Source organism: Zalophus californianus, chromosome 16 (assembly GCF_009762305.2).
Source record: "Zalophus californianus isolate mZalCal1 chromosome 16, mZalCal1.pri.v2, whole genome shotgun sequence".
NCBI classification, from domain to species: Eukaryota; Metazoa; Chordata; class Mammalia; order Carnivora; family Otariidae; genus Zalophus; species Zalophus californianus.
The window spans coordinates 12,470,236-12,480,668 of record NC_045610.1 but is presented as its reverse complement, the minus strand read 5'-3'; positions in this window follow the sequence as shown (position 1 = coordinate 12,480,668).

Here is a 10,433-nt window from a genome sequence, read left to right as displayed (position 1 = left end):
CGCATGTGGTCAGACCTTGTGGTGGGAGGGAGTTTGCTATCTGACATTGAGGAACAGAAAGGAGCTGATGATGGTTAGGGGGAGTCGTATGAGATGAGGCTACAAGGTAGACAGTGACCACATCAAGTCAGCTGTCTTAAAGATAGTGGACTTTTCCTTGAGAAGATTGGGAAACTAGTGAGAGTTTCCTATAAGCAAGTAGCATCATTGGATTTGTATTTAGAAAAGCTTGTCTGGCTCCACATGGATGACTTTAGAGAGCCATTTAGGAAGATATCGTAGTAGTTGACATGAAATAATAATAATAATAATAATAGTATCTTGGAAGTATGAATTGAAATAAATTGGTGAATTTGGGACATATTTAGATGAATGACTTTAACACTTGTACTCTAAGATGGAAATGCCCCTGAATGTTCTATGACAGCATTTGGCCCTGAATCTTTGATCTTTTGCAACACACAAGATGGATATTTTGACTTATAGGACACACTTCTATGGATGTACATGGATTTTAGTGAAAGCCAAAAAATGTTGCGGAGGAGTAAAGCACTACAGTAATTCAAAATAGCCAAAGCTACTAATCCTACTTTAGAATGTGTTGTCTATTTCGATTGTGACAGCTGTTCCCCCAAGTAATTCTGCAAAGAGTGGCATCAGCACTATCTGGGAACTTCTTAGAAATGCAGATTCTTTTTTTTTAAAGATTTTATTTATTTATTCATGAGAGACAGAAAGAGAGAGAGAAGCAGAGGGAGAAGCAGGCTCCCCGCTGAGCAGGGAGCCCGATGTGGGACTCGATCCCAGGACCCTGGGATCATGACCCGAGCCAAAGGCAGATGCTTAACCATCTGAGCCACCCAGGCGCCCAGAAATGCAAATTCTTGAACCCCTACTCTAGATTTACTGCATCAGGAACTCTGAGGTGGTGCCCTGTAATCTGAGGTAAATAAGCAGATAATTCTGATGCATGCTAAATTGGCACAGAGGAGCCATGAGACAAATTACACTCATTTCAAAACAGCTAAGACTCATTCTACCCTTTCCCCTCCATCTCCAGAATGAAGTGACTGAAAGAGAGGTGCTTACAGGGATAACCTTGAATATATTCTAATTTGTGTCTTTTTTAAAGCTAGTCATTTGTAAAATCTGGCAATTACTTGAGACACGCCTTACAACAAACAGAGGCCCGGCAGTTGGTGGAGAAGCTATATTTAATCATTTGTTCCTACTTTCTTTGAACACACAACTACTTTGTGGCTAGTATGTGTCAAGTCCTGTGCTAGATGCTGGGGATGTGTCTGTAAACAAGACAGAAAGTCCTTGCCTACCCAAAGTTCTGGTTTCAGGAGTAAGACGATAAGCAAGCAAATGAACAAAATAATTTCAGATAGTTAATACGTGCTATGAAGAAAGTCACATGGTGATTGGGTACAGGAAGGTCAGGAAATACTTCCGAAGTCTGAAGAATGAGAGGAGCCAGTTAAAAGAGATCCAGGGGAATAGAATTTCAAGAGAAAGAGAAGCAAACATGGTATACAAAAATCTTAAGACCCAAACAAGCTTGGTGTGTTTCTGGAAAAGAAAAAAAAAAATGCCACTGTGGCTAAAATATGGTGAAGGAGGATGATCCTGATTTGTCTCAGTTGAGTACTGCTTGTCTATAAAAATAGTAATAATCTCTTAGATTTGTCTAGCTTTTTCAATTCACAAAGCATCTTCAGATCCAGTAGATATTTGCAAATTCATCACTGAAATACCTTTTTTAAATAAAGATTTTATTTTTTTAAGTAATCTCCACACCCAACGTGGGGCTTGAATCCACAACCCGAAGATCAAGAGTCACATGCTCCACCAACTGAGCCAGCCACATGCCCCTCACTGAAATGGCTTTACCAAGTGAAGTGACTTAAAAGAAGGGAATAGGAAGGAAGGAAGGAAGGAAGGAAGGAAGGAAGAAAAAGAAAGGAAGAAAGAAAAAAGAAAGAAAGGGAGGGAGGGAGGAGGAAAGAAAGAAAAGAAAGAAGAAAGAAAGAAAAAGAAAAGAAAAAGAAAGAAAGAAAGAGAAAGAAAGAAAGAAAGAAGAAAGGAAGAAAGAAAGAAAGAAAGAAAGAAAGAAAGAAAGAAAGAAAGAAAGAAAGAAAGAAAGAAAGAGAAAGAAAGAAAGAAGAAAGAAAGAAAGAAGGAATAGTAGATAATGCTGAGAAAAAAACAGTGTCAGGCACTTGTGTAAGCACTATCCATACCCTCCACTTCTATGTGGAGATCCATGCGGTTCTGGGGAAACTGACTTGGAGATCTGAGCAAGTGACCCAGGGAAACCGTCCTCACATGCCATCACCATTCCCTTCAAGGCACCTTGGGCATATGACTTAGGCTGATCCAATCAGCGGAAAGCTCAAGACTCCTGTGACCACGCTTCCCTGCTGAATTGAGCAGGGAAGCTTATAGCTTCTGGCAACCACTATGGAGCACTGAGGGGAGCAAGGTTTAGAATGAAGCTAATATCTCAAAATATGGAGAAGAGAGGCAAAGAAATCAGTTGTCTGCATCTTTGAGTAACTGGATCCAGTCTTACCTGCAGTAATCCTGCCTCTAGACGTTTTGCCAAAAAGTATGAGCCAAAAAATTCCCTTGATTGCTTAAACTTTTGTTTAAGTTCACATGGTGTTTTCTCTTATGTGTAGCTGCAAGCATCCTGATACAGCACTTTAATGGTCCCCACAAAAATCCTTCAAGGCAGATTTTATTGTGGGAGGCGTAGGGGCTATTCACAAATATTGTGTTGATTTTTCCTTCCACCCTCCTTTGAAGTTAGGTGTGACTGTGTGACTTCACTGACCAATGAAACACAAGTAGAAGTGGCATGTGTCGCTCTTGGGGTGGGAGTTTTAAGAGTCAGTGTGCAATTCCTCCTTGTCAGGGTGATCATGGCAGATGGAGCCTCCATCAGCATGGGTCCCTGACTAGAGTAGGTCAAGCACCCCTTCTCAGACCACTTTGGACATGTGGCTATGTAACAAGTGACCTCAAAACTTAGAGGATTGACATGTAGTGTTTCAGAAACATTTATTATCTCACAATTTCTGTGGATCAGGAATTCTGTCACAGCTTAGCTGGGTACCTCTACCTCAGGTCTCTCACAAGCCTGCAATCAAGGTGTTGTCCAGGGCTATGGTCTCATCGGAAGGCTTGGTGGGGAGACAGTTGGCTTCCAACTCATTCATGTGGTTATTGGAAGGATTCAACTACTCACAGGCTTCAGGACCTCAGCTGCTTGCTGATTGTTGGCTAGAGATCTCCCTCAGTTCCTTGCCATTTGGGTCTCTCCATAAGGCCACTCATACCATGGCAAGTGGGTGGGGGAGAGAGAGAGGAAGAAGAAGAAGGAGGAGGAGGGGGAGGAGGAGAAGCAGAAGAAGCAGCAGCAATACTGAAGTCCTAGTTTTTTTTGTAACCTAGGTCCAGCTCATTACCCATGAGCAGGGATTTTTCAAAAGTATGACTCCCAGAAGGGAGGGCTTGCTGGGAGCCATTTTAGATGCTGCCTACAACAATGAATGAGAAATAAACTTTCATTAGGCCACTGAAATTTTGGGGTTGATTATTGCTGCAGCTTAACCTAGCCTACCGTCATTTGATACATTCTCCATCGTTCAGAAGAGGGAACTGATGCTCAGAGAGATTTAGGGGCTTGGCCAAAGATACACAGCTAGTTACTGGCAGAACTAGGATTTAAATCTATATCCATCTGACTCCAGAGCTTGACTTCCATTCACTGTGTACACTGGGCAAGTGGAAAATGTGGGGATGGAAAAGGCCTTCAGTTTCCATCAGTGGGACAGTAGGAACCCTCCATAATAGCTGGAGTATACTGAGCATGTGGGGTAGGAGGGTGAAAAGAAACCCTACTGCCTTGTAATCTGCTTTCCAATAGTTCTTCATTTCCTACGATAGAGTGATCTAAGTTTACTGGTTTCCAACACACCTTAATATTCCCAGATTCACCATCCTTCTTCCATCACTTTAGCAGGCCCAAGTTTCTGCACACCACCACATGCAGAATTGATTTGTTTGGTTATTTGTTTGGAAGATGGACAGACTCGAAGATGATTTGTGTGAGACCATTTTGTCAATCCCTGCCTATGACTGATGAGTCAATGAAGGCCAGAGAGGAGCGAACTTGCCCAAGGTCACACAGCACACTAGTGGCAGAGGTGACCTCTCTTGCCAGAATCCCAGTCCAGGCTCCTTTTCATGATGGTACATGCCAACATCATAGTGATCCTACAAAGCAGGATGGCCTTTATATGTTAACAATACAAGCTCATCTAAGCAAGTTGTGCATTGTATAGAGCTAGGTCAGTGAAGAGCTTTCCTAGCTATCTTCTGAAGGATCTACTCTCCTTTCCTTCCACTTCTACTTTTAAAGTTCCAAAAGGTAACTGATACCCTCTAATACCTTGCACCCATATTCTATTTCCATTCTAGGCTGCATCCCAGTCTTTTTTTTTTTTAATTTCAGTTAATTAACATACAGTGTTATATGAGTTTCAGGTGTACAATATAGTAATTCAACAGTTCCATACATCACGCTATGCTCATCATGACAAGTGAACTCCTTAATGCCCATCATCTATTTAACCCCTCCCACCTCTCCCCTCTGGTAACCATTAGATTGTTCTCTATTATTAAGTCTGTTTCTTGCTTTGCCTCTCTCTCTCTTTCTCTCTCTCTCACTCACTCCCCCCCTTTGCTTGTCTATTTTGTTTCTTAAATTCCACAGATGTGTGAAATCATATGGTATTTGTCTTTCTCTGCTGACTTATTTTGCTTAACATTATACTCTAGCTCCACCTAGGTCATTGCAAATGGCAAGATTCCATTCTTTTTTATGGCTAAATAGTATTCATCATTTATCTTCTTTATCCATTCATCAATCGATGGACACTTGGGCTGCTTCCATGTCTTGGCTATTGTAAATAATGCTGCTATAAACATCAGGGTGCCTGTATCCCTTTGAATTGGTGTTCTTGTATTCTTTGGGTAAATATCCAGTAGTGTGATTGCTGGATTGTAAGGTAGTTCTATTTTTGAATTTTTCAGGAACGTGCATACTGTTTTCCACAGTGGCTGCACCAGTTTGCATTCCTTCCACTCTGCGTTGCAAGTGACAGAAGGCAGACTTTAAGCCGTTTTAATTTTAGAAGGGAATTTATCAAACCATGTCACTGGAAACTTTAAGGGAGGAACTAATTGCAGATTAAAAAAAGAAACACCTAGATTTGGCATTGTTGAATAGCAATCTGAATATTGTCTCTCTTTCACTTATGTTTTCTTTCTTTTTTTCCATTTCTTGGATAAAACTTTTGTTTTTAAATTGGAGTATAATCTACAAAAAATTCCACACATTTAAAGTTTGATAAAAATTTGATAAAACATTTTGACTTATGTACCCACCTACGAAACCATCTCCTCAGTGAAGAGAGTAAATATTTCCATCACCCCCAAAAGTGTCCTTTTGTAATCTCTCCTCCCCACATATCCCAATTCCCTGGCCACCACTGATTGACTTCAATCACTATAGATTAGTTTGCATTTCCTAGAATTTTATATGAATGGAATCATGCTGTATATATTCTTTTTTGTCAGGTTTATTTTATTGACCATAATTACTTTAAGACTTATCCATGTTTTGCATTTGTCATTAATTTGCTCCTTTTTAATTGCTAAATAATAGTCTATTATATCGATGTACCACAATTTATGTAGTACACAATGTAGTCACATGTTGATGGATACATTTAGGTTATTTCCACTTTTGGGCTATTACAAATAAAGTTTTTATGAACATCCATGTGCAAATTTTCATATGAACATAATTATCTCCTCTTGGATACAAAGCCAGGAGTGGAGTAGATGGATAGCATGGTAGTTGTATGTTTAACTTTTTAAGAAACTGCCGAAATGTTTTCTGAAGTGTTTGTACGATTTTTCATCTCTACCAGCAGTGTATGAGAGTTCCAGTTCCTCCACATCTCTGTCAGCATTTGCTATGGCCAGTCTTTTTTTATTTTAGCCATTTTAGTGGATATGAAGTGATACCTAATTGTAGATTTATTTTCCATTTCCCTGATGGCTAATGATGTTGAGCATCTTTTTATGTACTTACTGCCATCTATATATCTTCTTGAGTGAAACATCTGTTTCAATAATTACCACTGCTTTAATGACACCCTGCAAATTTTGATATGTTGTATTTCAATTTTCATTCAGGTCAGAATACTTCCTAATTTTTCTTTTGATTTATTCTTTGCTCCATGTAATATTTAGAAGTGTGTTTTTAGTTTACAAACACCTGGAGATTTTTCAGAGCTCTAATTTAATTCCACTGTGGTCAGAAACCACACTTTGTATGACTTGGATCCTTTTAAATGTGTTAAGGTTTCTTTCATGGCCCAGAATATGGCCTACCTTGATAAATGTTCCATGTGCATACATTACTGTTGTTTATGTAGAGTGTTATAAAAATGTTAATTAGGCCAAACTGGTTGACAGCATTGTTCAAGTCTTTCATATCCTCAGTGGTTTTCTGTCTACTTGTTCTATCAGTTTTTGATAGATATTTAAAAATCTCTGACAATAATTGTGAATTTCTCCTTGAAGCTTTATATATTGTAAAAGGCTGTTTTCTTTTATCCTATTTTTATAGTCATTTAAACAAATATATAATTCATTTAATGAAATTTACCATTTTAGTGTATTTAGTGTATTCAGTGAGTTTTAATATATTCACTGTGTTGTGCAACCATCACCACTATTTAATTCCAGAGTGTTTCTATCGCCCCCAAAAGAAACCCCATATGTATTAGCAATTAGTCCTAATTCTACCCTCCCTACAGCCCCTGACAACCAGTAACACACATTCTGTCTCTATAGGTTTGCCTATTTTCTGGACATTTCATGTAAATGGAATCCTATACTGAGTGACCTTTAGTGCTTGGCTTATTTCACTCAGCATAATGTCTTCACAGTTCATCCATGTTGTAGCAGGTGTCAGAATTTCCTCCTTTGAAAGTCTGAATAATACTCCATTGTAGGGATATACCACCTTTTGTTTATTAATTCTTTCATTAATGGACACTTGGATCGCTTCCACCTTTGGGCTATTATTAGCAATGCCATTAGAAACAAGGGTGTACAAATATTTGTTCAAGTCTTTGTTTTCAGTTCTTTTGGATATATGCCCAGAAGTGGAATTGCTGGATTATATAGTAATTCTATTTTTAATTTTTTTAGATACTGCCATACCATTTCCCACTAATGGTGAACAGAATTTTGATTTCTTCATATCGCCACCAACATTTGTTATTTTCTATTTTAAAACTAAATTTTATGATAGCCATCCTAATGGGTGTCACATGGTATCTCATTGTGGTTTTGATTTGCCTTATCTAACTATCAGTAATATGAGTATCTTTTTCATATTCTTATTGGCTATCAATATATTTTCTTTGGAGAAATGTCTATTCAAGTCATTTTCCCCATTTTTAAGTGTCACTTGCCATTGTTTCTGACACAAGTCTGCTTTCATCCTTATTTTTGTTCCTCTGTAGATAATGTGTCTTTATTTTCTGGAGGCTTTTCATATTTTCTCTTTATTGGGGTGCCTGGCTGGCTCAGTCATTAAGCGTCTGCCTTCGGCTCAGGTCATGATCCCAGGGTTCTGGGATCGAGCCCCGCATAGGGCTCTCTGCTCAGCGGGAAGCCTGCTTCTCCCTTTCCCACTCCTCCTGCTTGTGTTTCATCTCTTGCTGTGTCTCTCTCTGTCAAATAAATAAATAAAGTCTTAAAAATATATTTTCTCTTTATTACTGGTTTTGAGCAATTTGGTTATGATGTGTCTTTGTTTCCCCAACCATAGGAACTCCAATCATGCATAACATAGAGGCAATAATAGAATTTACAGCAGAAGGTTGGGGTCTTTGTGGTCAGGAAACAGAAAAATATTTGAAGAAATAATGGCTGAAAACCTTCTAAATTTGATGAAAACAATAATCCTACAGATTCAAGAAGCTCAACAAACCCCAAACACAAAAAAGATGAAGCAAACTATGGCAAGGCATATCACCCTGAGACTGGAAGGTATTAAGGAAATCATACACACCAAAAAAGTGATCCCATAAAGCTGTGTATGAATTCATGATCTCACCTCCAAGTAATGCATGGATGAATTGGCCCCTAAACTGTACAACAAAGTCTTTGGAAACTGAACTGTGGGGTAGACCACTTCCCAGATCTGAGACTGACAACTAGGTGGTGCACACAGGACAGATCTGAATAGCACTGCAACAGCTTTGAAAACTGAACTAATGAAGTTGTAGTGCACATTAGGTTGGTAGAAAATGGTGAATTGGAGCTAACATGATCAATGGCCTGCTAAAACAAAACAAAACAAAACAAAAATCAACATTTTCCACAGGACTTAAATAAGACCAGGGGTCTCATAACACAATATTCAAAATGTTCAGGATACAATCCGAAATTGCTTGACATATTAAGAACCATGAAAATGTCAAATTCTTTTCTTAAAGAGATTTTATTTACTGATTTGAAAGAGAGAGATCATGAGTGGGAGGGAGGGGTAGAGCAAGAGGGAGAAGCAGGCTCCCCACTAAGCAGGGAGCCTGATGCAGGACTTGATCCCAGGACCTAGAGATTATGACCTGAGCTGAAGGCAGATGCTTAACTGACGGAGCCACCCAGGCACCCTGAAAATGTCAAATTCTAACAAGAGAAGAGACAGTCATCATGTCAACTCAGAGATGACACAGGTGTTGGGATTATCAGACAGACTTTAAGTTCATTGTATCCATGTTCCAAAAGAAAAGATGAGCAGACTTGAAATAAATGAAAAGATAGTTTTGTCAGAGAAATAGAAGATTTGAAAAAGAACCAAAAAGAAACTGTAGAGCTGAGGAACACAGTAACTGAAAGAAAAAAATGCTGGATGGGATGAATAATAGAATGGAGATGAGAGGAGAAAGGGTTGGTGAACATGAAGATAGTTTAAGCTGAACAACAGAGACCAAAAAAAAAAAAACAAAACAAAAAAAACCCAAAAACATAAACAGAGCCACAGGGACCTGTACAATACCCAGAAGGTCTAACATTTATATCATTAGAATTCCAGAAAGAGAGGAGGAGGAGTACAATATGGAAAAAAATATTTGAGGAAATAATGGTCTAAAACTTTCCAAATTTGGCAACAGATTTAAATTTACAATTTGAAGAAACTCATCAAAATCCAAACAGGATGAGCTCAAACAGATCCATCCCCAGACACGTCACAATTAAACAACTGAAAATAAAAGGCAAAAATAAATATTCTAAGCAGCCAAAGAGTAATGAAGCACTACATATAGGGAAAGAATGATTAGATTGATTTCAAATTTCTCATCAGAAAACACGGAGGTCGGAAGATGGTGGGACATTTTTCAAGTGCTGAAAGAAAAGAACTGCCAACACCTACTTCTACATCCCACAAAAATACCCTTCAAGAATGAAGACAGAATAAAGACATTCTCAGAAGAAAGAAAATGAAGAATTTATCACATGTAGACCTGATCTAAAAGAAATCCAAAGAGAGTTCTTCAGATGGAAGGGCAGGGATACCAGAGGGAAACCTGGAACTTTAGGAATGAAGAAAGAGTAACAGAAATGGTGACTATCTATGTAAAGCCAATTTTTGGACTTTTTTCTTCTCAAATTCTTTAAAATATATATAATGCTTGAAAGCCAAATTTATAATATGGTCTGTGAATAGCCAAAGCAACTTTGAAAAAAGAAAAAAAACTGGAGGTATCACAATTCCAGAGTTCAAGTTACAAAGCAGTAGTAATTAAAACAGTATGGTATTGGCATAAAAATAGACACATATATAAATGCAATAGAATGGAAAATCCAGAAATAAATGCACAACTATGTAGTCAATTAATCTTAGACAAAGGGGGGATGAATATACAATGGGAAAAAGACAATCTCTTCAATCAATCAACTAGGGGCTCCTGGGTGGCTCAGTTGTTGGGCGTCTGCTTTCGGCTCGGGTCGTGATTCCAGGGTCCTGGGATCGAGCCCCATATCGGGCTCCCTGCTTGCCGGGAAGCCTGCTTCTCCCTCTCTCACTCTCCCTGCTTGTGTTCCCTCTCTCGCTGTGTCTCTCTCTGTCAAATAAATAAATAAAATCTTTAAAAAAAATCAACCAACTAAAAGCCAATTTACTGAATGGGAGAAGACATTTACAAATGACATATCTGATAAAGAGCTAGTATCCAAAATATATAAAGAACTGATACAACTCAACACCCAAAAACCAAATACTCCAATTAAAAAATGGCCAGAAGACATGAACAGGCTAACCCATCCCCCCACCC